Here is a 17,320-nt window from a genome sequence, read left to right as displayed (position 1 = left end):
GATGTCAGAATCATCTAACAAAGATTTTAAAGCAGCCGTCTTAAAAACCCTTCACTGAGCAATTAAGAAGAGGCTCAAAACAAAACAAAATAGACCCTGCAAAGAAACAGAAAAGTCTTAGCACAGAAACAGAAGATAGAAAGAAGAACCAAGTAGAGCCTTTAGAACTGAAAACTACAATGGCAGGAATTAGAAATTGAGTGGATGGGCTCAACAGGAGAACAGAGAAGACAGAGGAACAAACCAGTGACGTTGAAGATAGAGCAATAGAAGTGACCCAATCTGAACAACAGAGGGAAAATAGACTGGAAAACAATAACAGTAACAACAACAACAAAAGTAGAACAACAACAACAGAGTCTCAGACCTGTGGGACTATAATAACTGACCAAACATTTCCATCATCAGATTACTAGAAGGAGAAGAGGAAGGGGATAGCACTGAAAGTGTTCTGGATTTCTTGAAAAACAAAAACAACCTAACTATACTGAGAGTGAAACAGATCATTTTAATAGACTTGTAACTATTAAGGAAATTGAATTTTTAATTTTAAAAAACTTAATGCTTATTTATTTTTTACAGAGAGACAGAGTGTGAGAGAGGGAGGGGCAGAGAGAGAGAAGGGGAGACACAGAGTCTGAAGCAGGCTCCAGGCTCTCAGCTGTCAGCATAGAGCCTAACACAGGGTTCGAACTCATGAACTGTGAGATCATGACTTGAGCTGAAGTCAGATGCTTAACTGACTGTGCCACCCAGTTGCCCCAGAATTTGACTTTTTAGTGTTTTAATTTTTTTAAAAGCTTATTTATTTTTGAGACAGAGACAGAGCACGAGCAGGGGAGGGGCAGAGAGAGAGGAAGACACAGAATTGGGAAGCAGGCTCCAGGCTCTGAACTATCAGCACAGAGACCTACGTGGGGGGGCTCGAACTCATGAGCTATGAGATCATGACCTGATTTGAAGTCAGACGCTTAACCAACTGAGCCACCCAGGTGCCCCTAGAAATTGAATTTTTAGTTAAAAGATCCCCAAAAGAAATCTCCAGGCAGATGGACTTTCACTGGAGAATTCCACCCAACAGTTAACGACAAATTAACATCAATTCTACATAATCTCTTCCAGAAAATAGAACACTTCCCAATTCATTTTATGAAGCTAGTATTACCATGATATCTACAGGGGCTTTGAAGGATTTAAGGGATGATCAAGGAAAAAAAAAGAAAAACCACCAAGGAAGTAACAGGCAAGCTTTATTAGGCTGTGTTTGGGCGGTGGTGCATGTGAAGGGAAGTCCCCTCATAGTACGACACCATCCAGAAGGCAAGGAGGGCAAGGGAACCCCCCAGAGGATTTACATTTTCCTAGACATGCAAGTCTAGGTGACTGCTCTCTGCAGCATGGTGAGGAGTCTCTGGGTGAGAGAACTTGGAAAGGCAGTACCTTATAACCACAAGATTCTGTCTTATCAAAGACCAGGAGATGCTGGATTACATTTTGTAGGATATGTGAATCAGGCAACCCCTAAATGGCTAAACACTTGCTTGTTGTTACTATTTTTAAATAATTGCATGTTAGATGTATAAAAATTTGAGTTTGATGCCAGTGTGCTTTTGAACAAATGGGTCTAAATCTGCAGTGAAGAATAAACAGCCTAGGGGCCCATGTCAGGCTCTGGGCTGACAACGCAGAGCCTGCTTGGGATTCTCTTTCTGCCCCTCCCCAGTCTCTCTCTTTCTCAAAATAAATAAATAAACTTAAGAAAAAAGGTTAAAGAAAAAGATATACAAATGGCAAATAAATACCTGAAAAGATGTTCAATGTCATTATCCATTAGAGAAATGCAAATTAAAACCACAGAAAGCTATTGCTAATATCTATCAAATGTCTAATAAAAAATAGTGACCAGGGGCACCTGGGTGGCTCAGGTGGTTAAATGTCTGACTTTGGCTCAGGTCATGGTATCATGGTTTCTGGGTTCGAGCCCCGCATCAGGCTCTATGCAGACAGCTAGCTCAGAGCCCGGAGCCTGCTTCAGATTCTGTGTCTCCCTCTCTCTCTCTCGGCCCCTCCACTGCTTGTGCTCTCTCTCTCTCTCTCTCTCTCTCTCAAAGATGAATAAATATTAAAAAAAATTTTTTTAATAGTGACCATACCAAATGCAGGCAAGGATGTGGAGAAACTGTACCACCGACATATTGCTGGTGGGAATGCAAAATGGTACTCTAGAAAACACTTTGGCAGTTTATTAGAGAAAAAAAACAAAACAAAACAAAACATGCAACTACTATATGACCCAGCAACTGTACTCCAGGGCATTTACCCCTGATAAATACCCTGTACACAAATATTTATAATGGCTTTAGTTATAACAGTCCCAAATTGGAAACAACCTACTTGTCCTTCAATAGATGAATAGTCAAAAACTGTTGTGTATCTATACTATGGAATACTTCTCAGCAATAAAAAGGAACCAACCACTGATAGATGCGATAGCCTAGGTGAACCTCCAGTTGAATGAAAAAAGGCAATCCTCAAAGGTTACATACCGTATGAGTACATTTACAAAACACCCTTGAAATGACATAATTATAGAAATGGAGACTAGATTAGTGGTTGCCAAGGGTCAAGGAGTGAGGGAGTGGGAGGGAAGTGGGTGTGACTATGAAAAAGCTTCATGATAACCCTTGTGGTGATGGAAATGTCTCATGCCTTGACCATATCAATGTCAATACCCAGGTTGTGGTCTTATACTTCAGTTTTATAGCATGTTACCATTGGGGGAAACAGGGTAAAGGGACACAAAATCTCGACATATTTTCTTCCCATTGCACATGAATCCTACAGCCATCTCAAAACAAAAAGTTTCATTTAAAAAGTGGAAAACTCTTTTCTGTGCCTAATTACAGACCTAGTAACTTATTAGATCTTCCAGGCAAAGGGCGACCAGTTTTTATGTTACAAAATCTACGTCTGGGTTTTCAGGCCAGTACTTAACACGAGGAGCCAGAGGTTTTAATGTAACTCTTCCACTATAAGCCACTATTAGATTCTTTGCTACCTTGAAGAGAAATCTGTCAACAACATAAATGGTGGTTCTTAACAGGCTTTTCCTTGGGCTCTGACTTTATGGACCTCAAATGAGTCTGGGCTAAGTTGCATGACCCCTGACCAGGGATGCTCATAAGATCTTACATTATAAACCATCTTGAGAGTCAGGGTAGGAAGTCTCCTGATAGAGCACTTCATAATCTTGAATGGGACAAAACTGGATTTGTTCAGGCCTCCCCTCCTTTAGCCTCAGACTTAATCTACATCACATAATATTTTTACTACTTTTGGGTCAGCTACATGCCTAACTTCCTATTACAGAGAACAGAAAGACAAACAATCTCTTGTATGCAGACTACACATGTGGATTTATCATGATCTAAGGATGGCCTTAACAGTCATTTGGTCCTAATGGCTAATTACTGCCAAAAAGAAGAGTTACAGGTCAATTATTCAAAAACCAAATTCACCGTTTTGAGTAGCTATTCCTCAACTTTTTACCAGTTTGTCTCAGATAATCCCATAAAACCAGCAAGCTCATTTATGGTCTGAGATTGATGCAGAAAAGGAAGAGGGACCTGACTGGCCTACCCAGAAATTAGAGAGTGTGCTTTTCCAGGGAAGATGATCAGACTGATTCTCAGGAGGCCTCAGGTGACACCTGTTACCTTTGGCAATTTTCCATGGTCTGCTGGGTGGCCCTTGGTTTTACAGGTTTAGGAACCTAGTTTTGTTAGGATTACCTTCACCAAGCATATGAGATTAGATATAAAACCAAAACACCAATGCACTGAGGTACTGAAAGGCATGTTCCATGCATGCTTTCATCAATACGTTGAGTCTACAAAGAGGATATTTTCTAAGAACCAGGAAGAGAAGGTGCCCACTGAGACTTAGGCCTACGACATCAAAACATAATAGAGACCGTAGACTGGAATACCCAAGTGGGCACGAGCAGCCCATTTTCTCCCTGTCGTCAAGCTGTATGGGAAGCCGAATCATAAACTGAGTAACAATTAAATTCATTTACCACATGAAAGATAATTGTTGTGATGGGAATACATGATGCCCATATTCTCCTTACAAAATTCCTCTGTAGGGACACTGACATGAGAAGCCGGAGTAATCAAGAGATTGCTCATCAACATGGAAAGAGAACAAGAGAAGTGGGATTAATTGAATGTTTGATGGTATCAGGCACACACAGCATGATACATTCAGCTCACATTAGGAAGGTTCTTGTCTAGGAATCTGAACGTTTGTGGCCTGGTGACAATCTCCTGCTTCTACCCCTACATGAAGAATGGCCTTTACAGGCAAAAAAAAAAAAAAAAAAGAGTCAAGATTCCAAAGCTTTTGACTAAGACTTCTTCTTAGGGCCCTACGCAGTGCCCCTTGGCTAAGCAATGCTTGTATTTCCCTCCATGCCAAGCCCCTCTGGGTAGCATTGTCTTCAGTGAAGATTTCCACTTCAGTCCACTATGTTTTGATTGTATAGTTTAGATCTCAGAAGACCATCTTATTCCAAGCTCTTGGGATGCAGCTCAGTAGCCGACAAATACTGACAAACAAATATTTTACAACTTGTTTATCTTGGAAACCACCCCCAAGAAGCTGTGTGGCTCAAATCAATAAAGATTTTTCTTTTATTGACCCAGGAGGTCATTGTATAACTTCTCTAAAACCCTTCAAGGTCAAAATAATTTCTGTATCTCTGTGGAGGTGGAGGCTTGAGGCTTTTTCCCATGGTCTATATTAGACGAGGCTCCAAACCATTTTCTAAGTAACCACTTCTACCCTCAGTATGGTGTAAATAAACAAAATAAGGCAGCATTGAGCCTACAATATGCAAGTCAGTAAGCTAAATATTACTTCAAAATATTTGTATTTAGTCTTTATAAGAACTAATGTGTATATCTATCTATATCTATATCTGTATCTATATATGGAAATAGTTTTTATTTCTGCTTTTAAAGAGTCTGCATTTGTCTGTTTTCCACCAGAGGTTCTGATGTCTTACTTCTGTCATGGGGTGACATTGGGTGACAAAGCGATTCATCTGCCACAAGGAAGCCCTTCTTGTGGCTGGGTTCATAAACATTATCTATTTATGCCGCTGACAGTAATTCCTCTTTTTAGCCATGACATTGCTAGTGAAAATCGCTTACATTACTGTGGAATTTTAAGCACGGAATTCCTCTAAGTGGAATGATAATGGACCTTTGTTCTTGGACACCCTTAATGCAGAGGTACTGGCTTTGTTCAGGAGTTTGTCATTGGCAATGAAAAAGACACATCCTAGTTTCTTCACCTGGGTCTCTGGTTCAAATCGGCTTGAATGATGACACACTTTGACTGCCACATCCTTTATCCATTGTCATCAGATAAAAGAAAGTGGACAAGGGATTCAAGTTTAGGTGCCCTCAGCACCAGAAAGCAGGAGCCAGAGGCATCCGAACCAGGAACTGAATTAGGGAGAGCTTCCAAGTATTTCAGGGTCAGACTCCAGGGTCTCAACCATGTGGTGAGCCTGGTGCCCTAAACTGTGCACATTTACAAACCCGACTTTCTGGGCCTTTCCACTACATATGCATGCCTGACAGAGACCCTCCCACTGCAAATATAAACCTAAGGGGTTATAGGGTGCCTGGCTGGCTCAGTTGGTAGAGCATGTGACTCTTGATCCCAGGGTCGTGAGTTTGAGCTTCATGCTGAGTATGGAGATTATTTATTTAAAAAAAAAATTATACAGTAAAATAATAAAATAAAATACCTAAGGGTTTAATATACCCAACACTGCCCCACCATCCCTCCCAGATTCTTAAGGGTTCTGTGTTGATGAAACAGACTAAAATCTGTGCAGGTGGCATGTGTTGTAAAGGCATTCACATAGACGTTTTTGTCTCATTCTGACCTTCATACATTTCTTTGAAGTTCATCCGTCCAAAAATCACTATATTTTTCCTGGAAAGTTATGCTTAGAAAGTTGCCTGACTGAAGCTCTTTCACCTCCTGACGTTTAGTTTTACTAGCCAACTGTCACTGATACTAATATATCAGACTGCTTGGTTCTCAGTAGAAATATAGCCACACACTTCTGTATGTCTTTCTTTTCAACCATAACTAATCTACCTCGTGGCCTTGCAAAAACAATTTGGCTTCTCTGTTCTACGTAATTCCTGTCCTGCAGACATCGGCGCATAATGTGAGATTATAATAATAAAACTAACACCAACCACCGTCACCACCCAAATAATAAGAGCATTGAGCATTTCAATGCTTTAAGCACTGTTCTAGGTACTTTACATAGATTAACACATTCCACCCTTACAGTCTGATCCAATGGGAATGATTATGATCTCCATTTTATAATGGAGGAAACAGAGGCACAGGGAGGTTAGCTAACTTGCCTAAGGTTATACACATATCAAGAGATATGTATAATTGCTCCTTAGAAAAAATATTTGTTTTTCATCTATAAAAATATGCATGCTATGTTTGTGGAGGGTTTTTCAAGTTCTTGAGTTTTAAGTTTAAGCCGGTTAAATGGCTGACTTCAGATCAGGTCATAATCTCGCAGTTTGTGGGTTGGAGCCCCACGTTGGGCTCTGTGCTGACAGCTCGGAGCCTGGAGCCTTCTTCTGATTCTGTGTCTCCCTCTCTCTCTCTCTCTCTGCCCCTCCCCTGCTCATGTTCTTTCTCTCTCAAAAATAAGTAAAACATTAAAAAATTATTTTAAGTTCTTAGAAGACTGAGAATTACAATTTTTAAAAGTTAAAAAAAATTGCACCCAATTCTATCATCCAGAGACAACCACTGATAATATTTAAATGAACTTTCTCCAGACATCTCTTCATATATTTATATATTTAGGATCATACTGATTTATGGTCATCACGGCATAAATGGGGTCAAGCACACAATATTGCTTCTGTGTTTTACTTTTTCTGCTCTATCACATGACCTGGATGTCGGGAGCCCTTTACAGGCATCACAACATTATGTGCATCCCTCTGGTTATTAGCGGACGGGAGCCTCCCGGCCTGATCAGAAGGGGGAACTTCCAGTCCCTGAAGGACTCTCGCCTTGCTTCATAGCAGATTTTATTTTAGTTTTAGTTTTTATTATTTTAAAAAATTTTATTTATTTTAAGAGAGAGAGAGCATGCACGAGTGGGAGAGAGAATCCCAAGCAGGCTCTGTGCTGACAGTGTGGATCTCATGAACTGTGAGACCATGACCTGAGCAGAAATCAAGAGCTGGTCGCCAACTGACTGAGCCACCCAGGCGCCCCGCAGATTTTATTTTAGTCTGATGTTTAACGTAGCCATCCTTGAGCATGCCACACACATTCTTCCTAGAATGCAAGCCCATATGTACTGCCGGCCAGCGACTCGGGCGTGAGAGCCTGACCCCAGCTCTCTGGGGAATTAGGGTGGGTTCTGGGCTGAGGCGGACACACACCGTTGGTGGTGAAGCTGAGCTGACAGTAGCCTGGGTTGTGCTATTTCAGCAGTACGGTGCCATGTGACCAGATGAGGGAAGTTCGAACCTCTCCAGAAAGCCACATAGGTTACATGACGAGGGCTGCTACCATGCACCACATGAGGACACACTATCTTCCTCAATCTATGTGAACAAAACCTTGAATCATGCTCGGCTACCGCCTTACGTGACAGTCCCACCACCGGTCAGCTGGGGGACCTGGAGGACTATGTAATATCCTGTGACCAGCTGAAAGACAATAATCCTAATAGAGTTCCAAGTATAAACGCTGATATCCTGCAGAACACCCTCACACCCTAACTTGAGGAATCAAGTTAGGACAGTGGCAGTTTGAGTGGAAGCGCCTACGTGGGGAAATGGATTTCCAGGCTGACTTGTGAAGGAGAGAAACCTCTGACGCAGACACGCTCATTTTGTCATTATGATCTCTTCGGGGCAGTCGGTGTCGGTCGATGTAGGAACAACTCCAGCTCACCAGAAACACTGCTAGCACATTTTAAGAACCATTTAAAATTCTATCTTCCGACTTAAATGAAACAAAAAATGGTGCAAAAAAGAAAATAGGTATCGTTCATGACTCCTTCACCCTCCCCCAAAAGAACCGTGGTTAATATTTAGGTCTATTTCCTTCCAGCTTTTTCTACTCAGCATTGTTTTTATTTTTTTGAAATGTTATTTTCATTTCATCTTTTTTGGGGGAGGGGCAGAGAGAGTAAATCTCAAGCAGGCTCCACGCTCAGTTGGGTCATGACTTGAGCCGAAATCAAGAGTTGGGTGGTCAACTGAATGAGCCATCCAGGTAACCCTACTTTTGTTTTTAAAGAGAGATAAATATCTATCTACACGAGTTCACTTAATATTTTAGACGTGTAGGGGCGCCTGGGTGGCTCAGTCGCTTAAGTGTCTGACTCTTGGTTTTGGGTCAGGTCGTGATCTCAAGGTTTGTGAGTTCGAGCCCCACGTCTAGCTCTGTGCTAGCAACACTGAGACTGCTTGGGATTCTCTCTCTCTCCTGCTCCTGCTCTCTCTGTCTCCAAAATAAATAAAAACTTAAAAAAATTAAAGATATATTTTACACGTATATTTCTCAGTATCATTTAAAAATGCTACATAAATGTAAAGTATAATGGTTGCACAGTATTCCATCATCCAAAGTTCTACCTCAAGTTCTATAGCCACCAAAATAGTCCTTTATAGCAATGGTCTTTCTTAAAGAGACTGTCTGGGAACCAGTGCTTTGATCCCTTCTCCCTGGATTCCTTACACACCTTCCATAACATCTTGTCCAAGCAGCCCAGTAGTGTGGGAGGGTGGCATCAGCGCAAGGACGTTCCTCTTGCTTTCATTTTTAATTTAAATAGTTTAAATTAATTCCTATATGGTAATATATGATAATCTAACAAACACCCAGCAAACATCAGAGTATATATATACATATATATGTAAATATGTTAAATATATATATACATATATATAGAAGAAAAGGTTCACTTCCCTGCCCACAAATTCTCTTCTCCAGAGGTGACCTTGCTGTCAGTCTCTTGGGCACCCTTCCAAAGACCGTACTGTGCAAATGTAAGCATGTATGTAACAGTCCTGCCCAATTCTGCTCACACAAATGACAGTGTGCACTCTGTACTGTTCTTGCCTTGCTTTGTGCCTTTAATACAGAGAGTGTGGCCATGTATTAGGACTTGGGAGCCAGATTCCCTGGGTTTAAATTCGACCACTACCATCAATTAGCCACTACCATCAATTAGCCATGAATCCTTGACCAAATTACCTAACCTTTCTGTGCTCCGGTTTTCTCATCTACAAAATGGTCCTAATAATGGTAGCTACCTCATCGGGCTTTTGTAAGGTGTTATGGGTTGAATGGTGCCTCTCCGGAAAAGATATGTTGAAGTCCTAATCCTTAGAACCTCAAAATGGGACCTGATTTGGAAATAGGGTATTTTGAGAGGGAATTAAGTTAAAATAAGGTCGTGAGGGTGGGCCTTAATCTAAAAGAACTGACGATCAGATAAAAGAGGAAATGTGGACACAGATATGGATACAGAGAGAAGGCCATGTGAAAATGTAGTGATGCTGCCCAAAGCCAGGGAACATCTGGGGCCACCAGAAGCTGGAAGGGAATAGGAAGGACCCTTCCCTACAGGCTTCAGAGGGAACAGGGCCCTACCGACACCTTGCTTTCTGACTTCCACCTGCAGAATTGTGAGAAAATAAATTGCCATTGTTCCAGCCACCTAGTTTGCCGCCCTCTGTTACAGTGGCCCTAGCAACCAGACTCACATGGACTAAATGAGTTAACATATGCCCAGAATTTTAGACTATATCTAATAGTCATCAAATACTATAGAAGTGTTAGCTGCCATTATTACACAGATCTGCCTCATGCTTTAAAAAAATTTTTTAACGTTTATTTTTGAGAGAGAGAGAGAGGCAGAGCACAAGCAGGGGAGAAGAGAGTAAGGGAGACACAGAACCCAAAGCAGGCTTACAGGCTCTGAGCTGTCAGCACAGAGCCCGATGCGGGGCTCGAACTCATGAACCGTGAGATCATGAGCTGAGCTGAAGTCGGACACTTAACCGGCTGAGTCACCCAGGTACCTCTGCTTCATGCTTTTTAATGAATGCATATTTTTTCCTGTGGTTTTGGCAAAATTTATCGTTTAAATATATATTATCAAGCCCATAGTATTGTTTAAAAAATTAGCACTTAGACTTACACTGAAAAATAACCCATCTTCAAACCTCCATTCTCCAAAGAATGGAGTCTCATTCTCCAAAGGTCAACCTTTCAGTCACCTGGATCTTCCTTCTGCTATTTATCTCCATCTTTCTAAGTAATGTGCTTATACTGTTACTTCTTGATTTATCAGTTTGAGACTCTTCTGCTTTCCTGTTATGATAAATGAGGATTTTAATATATGACAACCGTTATCCCTATGCGCACACACACACGCACACACACGTACACACACATCCTCTTGTGATAGTCACAATATGATTACATAACCATTTTTAGTTATGTAACTGTTAAAATAGATTTTTCAAGGCTCAGACTGAACGGAGATACCGAAGATGAGAACAGTAGGTACAAAGTGTCCCCACGTTCTAAATAGACATTCTAGACAATCCATGTAAGGCTTGCAAATCAGGTGGCCTTGAAATGATTCTTCCAGCCTTACCCACTAACTACCTGCAGTCTCAAGAATTCACTAAGGGGTGGGTGAGCCTGCCTGGCTCAGTCGGTAGAGCTTGCAACTCTCGCACTTGGGGTCATGAGTTTAAGCACAACGCTGGGTGTAGAGATTACTTAAAAATAAAATCTAAAAAAAAAAAAAAAGAATTAACAAGGGAGTTGAAGTGGCCGGGGCTGAGGACTGCTTTGGACAGAGGTAGCAGTGTTGTTTTCTACCACATCCCCACGGCAGGATGGAAGGACTCTGCTCCCACTCACCCTAAACTTAGTAAAGGTAGTTTCAAGAGGACCCTCAGAGAGAAGGAGAGATGTTCCCTGAAGTTTGAGGGGGCAGGTGCATACTTAGTGACTGACACTTGAAAAAAAGGATAAAGGCCAGAAGCTGGCCAGAGCGCCGGACAAAGAGGCAAGGTTGGCCAGCATTTCTGGGGATTAGGAGAGCAAGATGTGGTTTTCTGCAGGCCAGACGGGATTCTGTGGAGAAAAGCTGCTAATAGGCGGCTTTCAAAAGTTCCCCACCCAATAGCTCCACAGGGTAGGATAAAAAAAAAATGACTCCAACAAACAGTGGACAACCAGAAGCCAAGTGCCAACCGAACGACTGTCGGCGGTCAGCCAAATGAGGCACTTTCCAGCTACAACACCCCCAGAGACGGAGGTGCTCCCAACAGTCAGCCTTGGACTTCAGACGATGAAGGAAGGTACTTATGCCAGATGCCGATCCTGCAGGCCAAGGACCTTCCTTCCTCTCCTTTCTACCCTTTCCGTGTCTACATCTAACCCTAGAGGAGCCAAGAGCAGCAGAGTGAGCAAGATGGAATAAAGAAATGTCATCCCTCTACCTAGGGTGGCCAGATTTAGCAAATAAAAGTACAGGATGCCCAATTAAATCTGAATTTGAGATAAAAACGTGGGGTTTTTTTTTAGTATAAGTACAGCCTATGTAATATTTGGGCATAGTTCTCCTAAAAGTATTTGTTGCGTTCTGGAATTTACATTTAGCTAGGCGTTTTGTGTTTGATTTGGCAGCCCGCCCCATCCTTCTTGCCCATTGCAAATTTCAAGCCGGCGACAGGCCCAAGCTGTGGGAGAGGAAAAGTTTAAACTGGATAAGAGCTTGGTCTTCTGATATCAGATTACTCTGGACTTTGGATAACCTGAAAAAAATGGAGACTGTTCATTAATAACCTAAACGTACTTAGAAAAATTATAGAAATTGTCTGATATTTCATCCATGGGGCTGAAAAAATAAGAAGGCACAGGAGCCTTCCATGTCCATCTTCTTCAATAAGCTACTTACAGGTATATTAAGCTCAGCATTTAGGTTATTATTTTGATATAAATATTATTTGTTGCTGAGCCAAGCTGTGAAAACTGCATTTCTTTTACAATGTTCTATTTTTTCTTTGAGTTAATAACTGCCTGCTTCAAGCATTTTTCCAATTTGAAAGCTATTTGTTTCTTTCTCTGTGAACTGTATGCTGATGTCCTCTGTTGAACTGTTGAGCTTTCCCTTATTAATTTAGAGAAGTTTATTTATATATTAATAAAATTAACCCCAAAGAATGCTCTTCTAAGGGGAAACTGGAAATAGCAGTAACGGCGGACGGGTGGAAATTGTCCAACATTTGGTTGGGAAGCTGAGATTTTCACTATGCCCTGTTGTTAATATCTGGTCTTGCTCTTCCAAAACAGTTTCTCTCAAATCAATAGTTTCTTTAAATATTCCTTTAATGCTTACATGCTCAATTCTTGGTTGAAATTTTCCCAAGGAGGAGGTATATGATTAAGCCACAGCCTATCAGCATTTCTCCACTTTAGACATGATCATTCATCCTTGGGATTTATTTCCAAGAAATTAACCCACACCAATGAAACAGCTGCAAATAACACCTCACAGAAATTACAAGAAATTTCTCTTAAGATACTATTACTATGTGGTTGGAACACAGAACACAAAGATTAAAATCTCAGATGTGCTCCTTCCTCCGTTCATGATTTCATGATTCTAATCTCCTAACAAACCTCATTATTATTTTCAGTTTCTCATTAGGAAATCAGGACCTTGCTGAGATTTGGTCTCTGAGCTGTCTTTACGGTACCGGGAATTGCACGATAAGGTAAATGTTACATTCTAGACTACTGCCACCGCATAGAAATTTCCATTGTAAATGGCTGCAGACCCTCAGCTAATTTTCACACATGTAATTCTTTTCCAAGAACCCTTTTGTTCTTTAGGGACATAAAACATTCCAAAAACAAATACGTTAAAATATGAATTCAAAAATGATTTTAGAAAACAATGGAGAGAAAAACTGCATTTCAGATTAGATGTCAATGAGCCCCTCATTTATCACTAATTCCTCAGAAGAGCCCAGCATGAGCTCCATTTTCTTATTTTTATTTATAAATTCAATTTTAAGACTGCAAGGAGGCATGCCGATCCTCCTCTTTCTCTGTCTAATTAACTTATTTCTTTAGAATGAATGACATGGAGGGAGGGCTGGATTCCAGAATCCCTTGGCCCTGGAATAAAAAAATCTTTGCATGTCTTATAGATGCCAGCCCTGTTTAGTCTCAGCGATAGCATCCTCGGCATATGTCATATCTTGCATTCTTGTTCTGCTTTTCTCTCTCTCCATTCAATGGGAAACTAGCTTTTTGGGAACCCCCGCCTTAAAAATTGACAAATGTTTCCTTACTTTGTCCCTCAGCAGCACGAAAGTTCATCTATCAGGTTTTGTGCTTATTTGACAGAGTAACAAGATAAAAAATCCAATCATGCACAGATGAATCCATCAATCAAATGTAATGCAGGATAGCCAAAGCATGGTAGGGGAAAAACACGAGGGCTTCCTGAGGGACCATTATCTTCCTGGCACATGTCACGTGCCTTCATTTTTGCAGTTTTCTTGAACTCTTACAATGGCTTCCTCAAAGTAGAGAAGAAATCTGAAGGTCAGAATGTCAGCTACTTGCTGAATGCCTCCCCCTGGTAAATGTCAAGGTCTTCGCACTGCTCCCTGCCTCACACCCAACACTCCAGCTATGCTGAACCGTAAGCAGTTCCTAAGCTGGTAATCATTGTCCAATGTCTCTGGTTTGGGATACAAAAGTCACCATAATAAGAGTAACCCTGATGCAGGGTTTCACGAAACTGATGCAAGTGATATAGGAGAAATGCGAGAATCACAGGCAAACACTGATAAGTAAGAGTCTTGCAGAGTGAGACCAGTTAACAATTAAAGGGGAAGAAATGGGCCTAATTTTGTTTATTCTAAAAATTAGGACTGAGCACAGCTATTACCTAACTTATGTTAAATATATATAACAATATAGATTATATTTATAATTTTTCTTTTTCACTTTTCAATATCAAATTCTAATCAATTTCCCCACCTTTTATTTATTTTTATTTAAAAAAAATTTTTTTGTTTTTTTAAAATTTATTTCTGAGAGAGAGAGAGAGAGAGAGACAGCATGAGCAGGGGAGGGTCAGAGAGAGAGATACAGAATCCAAAACAGGCTCAGGCTCTGAACTGGCCGTCAGCAAAGAGCCCCATATGGGGCTCGAACCCACGAACCGTGAGACCATGACCTGAGCCGAAGCTGGACGCTCAACTGACTGAGCCACCCAGGCGCCAACCTCCCCACCCCCCCACCTTTTTCAATGTTTATTTATTTTGAGAGAGAGAGCACAAGCTGGAGAGGAGCAGAGAGAGAGGGAGAGAGAGACAGTCCCAAGCAGGTTCCAGACTCAGCGTGGAACCTGACATGGGGCTTGATCCCACAACCCTGGAATCATGACCTGAGCAGAAATCAAGTCAGACATTCAACTGACTAAGCCACCCAGGCACCCCAATTTTTTTCTTTTATCTTTCATGAAACTTTTGTGTTAGGTTCTATTCATATCTTCCTTAGACATTAACTATCTTTGACTGTGAGACTTCCTGTACTTGGTCTTGCTGTTCCATGCTCTGAGACTTTTCCGTAGTATTCTATCAGCCTGCAGGACCTTTCTCTGTTCTGTAGGGAAACACTTCTTCATTGCTCTCCCCCGTTTCCAATGTCACCTCTTGTGTAAGAGTTTCCTCTAACCTTTCCTGCTCCATCAGCCAAATGAATGAATATAGGAAGAAACACACAATTTAACAGAAAAGGTAAATTACAAATGAAGTAATTAATTATTTGGTGTCGGGAGACAGTTTTCCATGGTGGTCTAGGGTACAGACTTAGGCAACAGATTTCCTGGATTGAAACCCAAGCACAAAGAACATTTTTGCCATCACAGAAAGTTCTACTTGGCAGCACTGAAACATACTTGTGAAAACACAAGCAACAGATTAAAAAAAATAACAAAACACCAAAGACAGGAATTCTAGATTTCTTTTCTTTTCTTTTTCTTTTTTTTTTTTAATTTTTTTTTTTTAATGTTTTTATTTATTTCTAGGAGAGAGAGAGAGACAGCATGAGCAGGGGAGGGTCAGAGAGAGAGGGAGTCATAGACTGAAACAGGCTCCAGGCTCTGAGCTGGCAGTCAGCACAGAGCCTGACGCGGGGCTCGAACCCACGAACCGCGAGATCATGACCTAAGCGAAAGTCGGACGCTTAACCGACTAAGCCACCCAGGCGCCCCGATTTCTTTTCTTTTTAAGTAGTATTGCAGGAATGACTATGTGCTCTGGGACCATGTTGGAGGAGTCCTTCCCAATGCAAGAGGTTGGATGTAGAAATGATCTTTAAGCTAAGACTTGAGTAGGAATTAACAAGGAATGTGTGTTTGGGAGGGTGGGGGTGCCATGGATTGGTCTGGGAAGACAGAGAAGGAGACAGAACTCTGGACAGGGAGAACCTGAGGGAGGGTGGGCCGCGCACAGGACACCTTTGAAAGAAGTACACACATCCAATCCACCAGGCTCTAATTCTGCGAACAAATTCATGGTTGACACTGTGCCAGTACTGAAAAATAAAAGAGTATGTTCTAAATGTGAATTAAGTGCCGTAGGAAATAAGCTCTCCTGGTTATAGCAGGTCAGGATAATCAGAAAGGATGATATGTCAGGAGGTTTCCTATTAATTCCTTATTTTCAGTATTTGTTCATTTCACACTTATCACATGTCAAATGGCGGTAAGAATTCTATTAAGAAACTCATTGAATGCCCCAAATAGACTAGAGATGTTACATAATGAATGGAAGTTCATGATCTTTTTATCTTCAGAAGGTTTTTGTTCCAACTAAACTCACATCTTATTGATGGACATAGTAATTATGAGCAGAAAATCATATTTGGTTTCCAGTGCAGTGTGTCTAAAATGTGACATTTCAGAAGCCCTTGTAGTGCTTATTAAAAATGCATATTCCCTCTTTTCCTGCCATCAACAAGCTGGGCAGAGGCAGAAGCCCAGGTCCTTTCAAGATCTGGCTTCACCTGTAGGGAGCCAGGGTGACTCAGCCGCTTAAGTGTCCGACTTCAGCTCAGGTCATGATCTCACAGTTCATGAATTCGAGCCCTGCAATGGGCTCTCTGCTGTCAGGGCAGAGCCTTCTTGGGATCCTCTGTCCTCCTCTCTCTCTGCCCTGCCTCTGTTTACTCAATCTCTCTCTCAAAAATAAACATTGGGGCGCCTCCATGGCTCAGTCAGTTGGGTGTCTGACTTCAGCTCAGGTCATGATCTCACAGTTCATGTGTTCGAACCCCGCATCGGGCTCTGTGCTGACAGCTAGCTCAAAGCCTGGAGCGTGCTTCAGATTCTGTGTCCCCCCCCCCGCCTTCCTGCCACCTCACTCGCACNAAAAAAAAAAAGATTTGGCTTCACCTGTGAGGCACCATCATGACTACTGGAGGTGTAATGGATAGTAATGCTGCTTTATAAGAGGTGCTGAGGACTACCCTCTTCCACTGTGGCCTGGCATGTGGAATTCGCAAAGCTGCCATGTCTCGGCACTGAGGCCATCTTTTGTGTGCTTGCATCCAACTATGATGAGTCTATATGTGTCAAGATGGTGGGGGCCCTTTGTAGCTGAGCAACAACTTAACTGAATTAAGGTTGAAGACAGTAGGAAACTAGGGGAATGGGCAGGTCCTTGTAAAAGTGACAGGGAGGGGAATCCCTACAGAGCGGCTGGTTGCAGTTGTGTGGTAAAGCAGAGGGTAGCGAAGAATCTCAAGGATGTCATGAAGAATAAATACTTCAAATGCAAAAACTAAACAAATAAAACCCTTCGCACTGGTTTAAGACTATGTGTATCTCAAGCCCACTAGGAACGTACTTAGAATTTTTATGGTGGGATCTATGAAGCTGAAAAGTTCCCTGGGTGATTCTACTGCACACCAAAGTTTGAGACCTTTCACTCTATTGATGGGATTCTAAAGTGCTTAACGGCAGCCTGGAGCCAAGCTGGCTAAATAACAGCTGCCTGGAGATTTGTTTTTGTTTTTAATTATTAAGTTAATTCTACACTTTATGTGGAGTTCACTAGTCTTTTCCCACCAATATCCTTTTCCTATTCCAGGATCATATCCAGAATTCCACATTACATTGAGTCATTGTGTTTTA

General features: G+C 41.5%; 1 long non-coding RNA gene and 1 pseudogene across 1 annotated transcript in view; one reads left to right on the top strand and one right to left on the bottom strand.

Annotated features, from left to right (window-relative positions):
- Nucleotides 1-17,320, bottom strand: part of LOC144218336 (uncharacterized) — a 58,054-nt gene that overhangs the window by 24,671 nt on the left and 16,063 nt on the right. The window lies entirely within an intron of this gene.
- On the top strand, nt 16,595-16,971 carry LOC144218356 (small ribosomal subunit protein eS12 pseudogene; annotated as a pseudogene).

The sequence above is a fragment of the Crocuta crocuta genome, unplaced genomic scaffold, assembly GCF_008692635.1.
Source record: "Crocuta crocuta isolate KB4526 unplaced genomic scaffold, BGI_CrCroc_1.0 scaffold39, whole genome shotgun sequence".
NCBI lineage: Eukaryota > Metazoa > Chordata > Mammalia > Carnivora > Hyaenidae > Crocuta > Crocuta crocuta.
The sequence above is the reverse complement of the archived record's forward strand: the minus strand, read 5'-3'. Positions and strand labels throughout refer to the sequence as shown.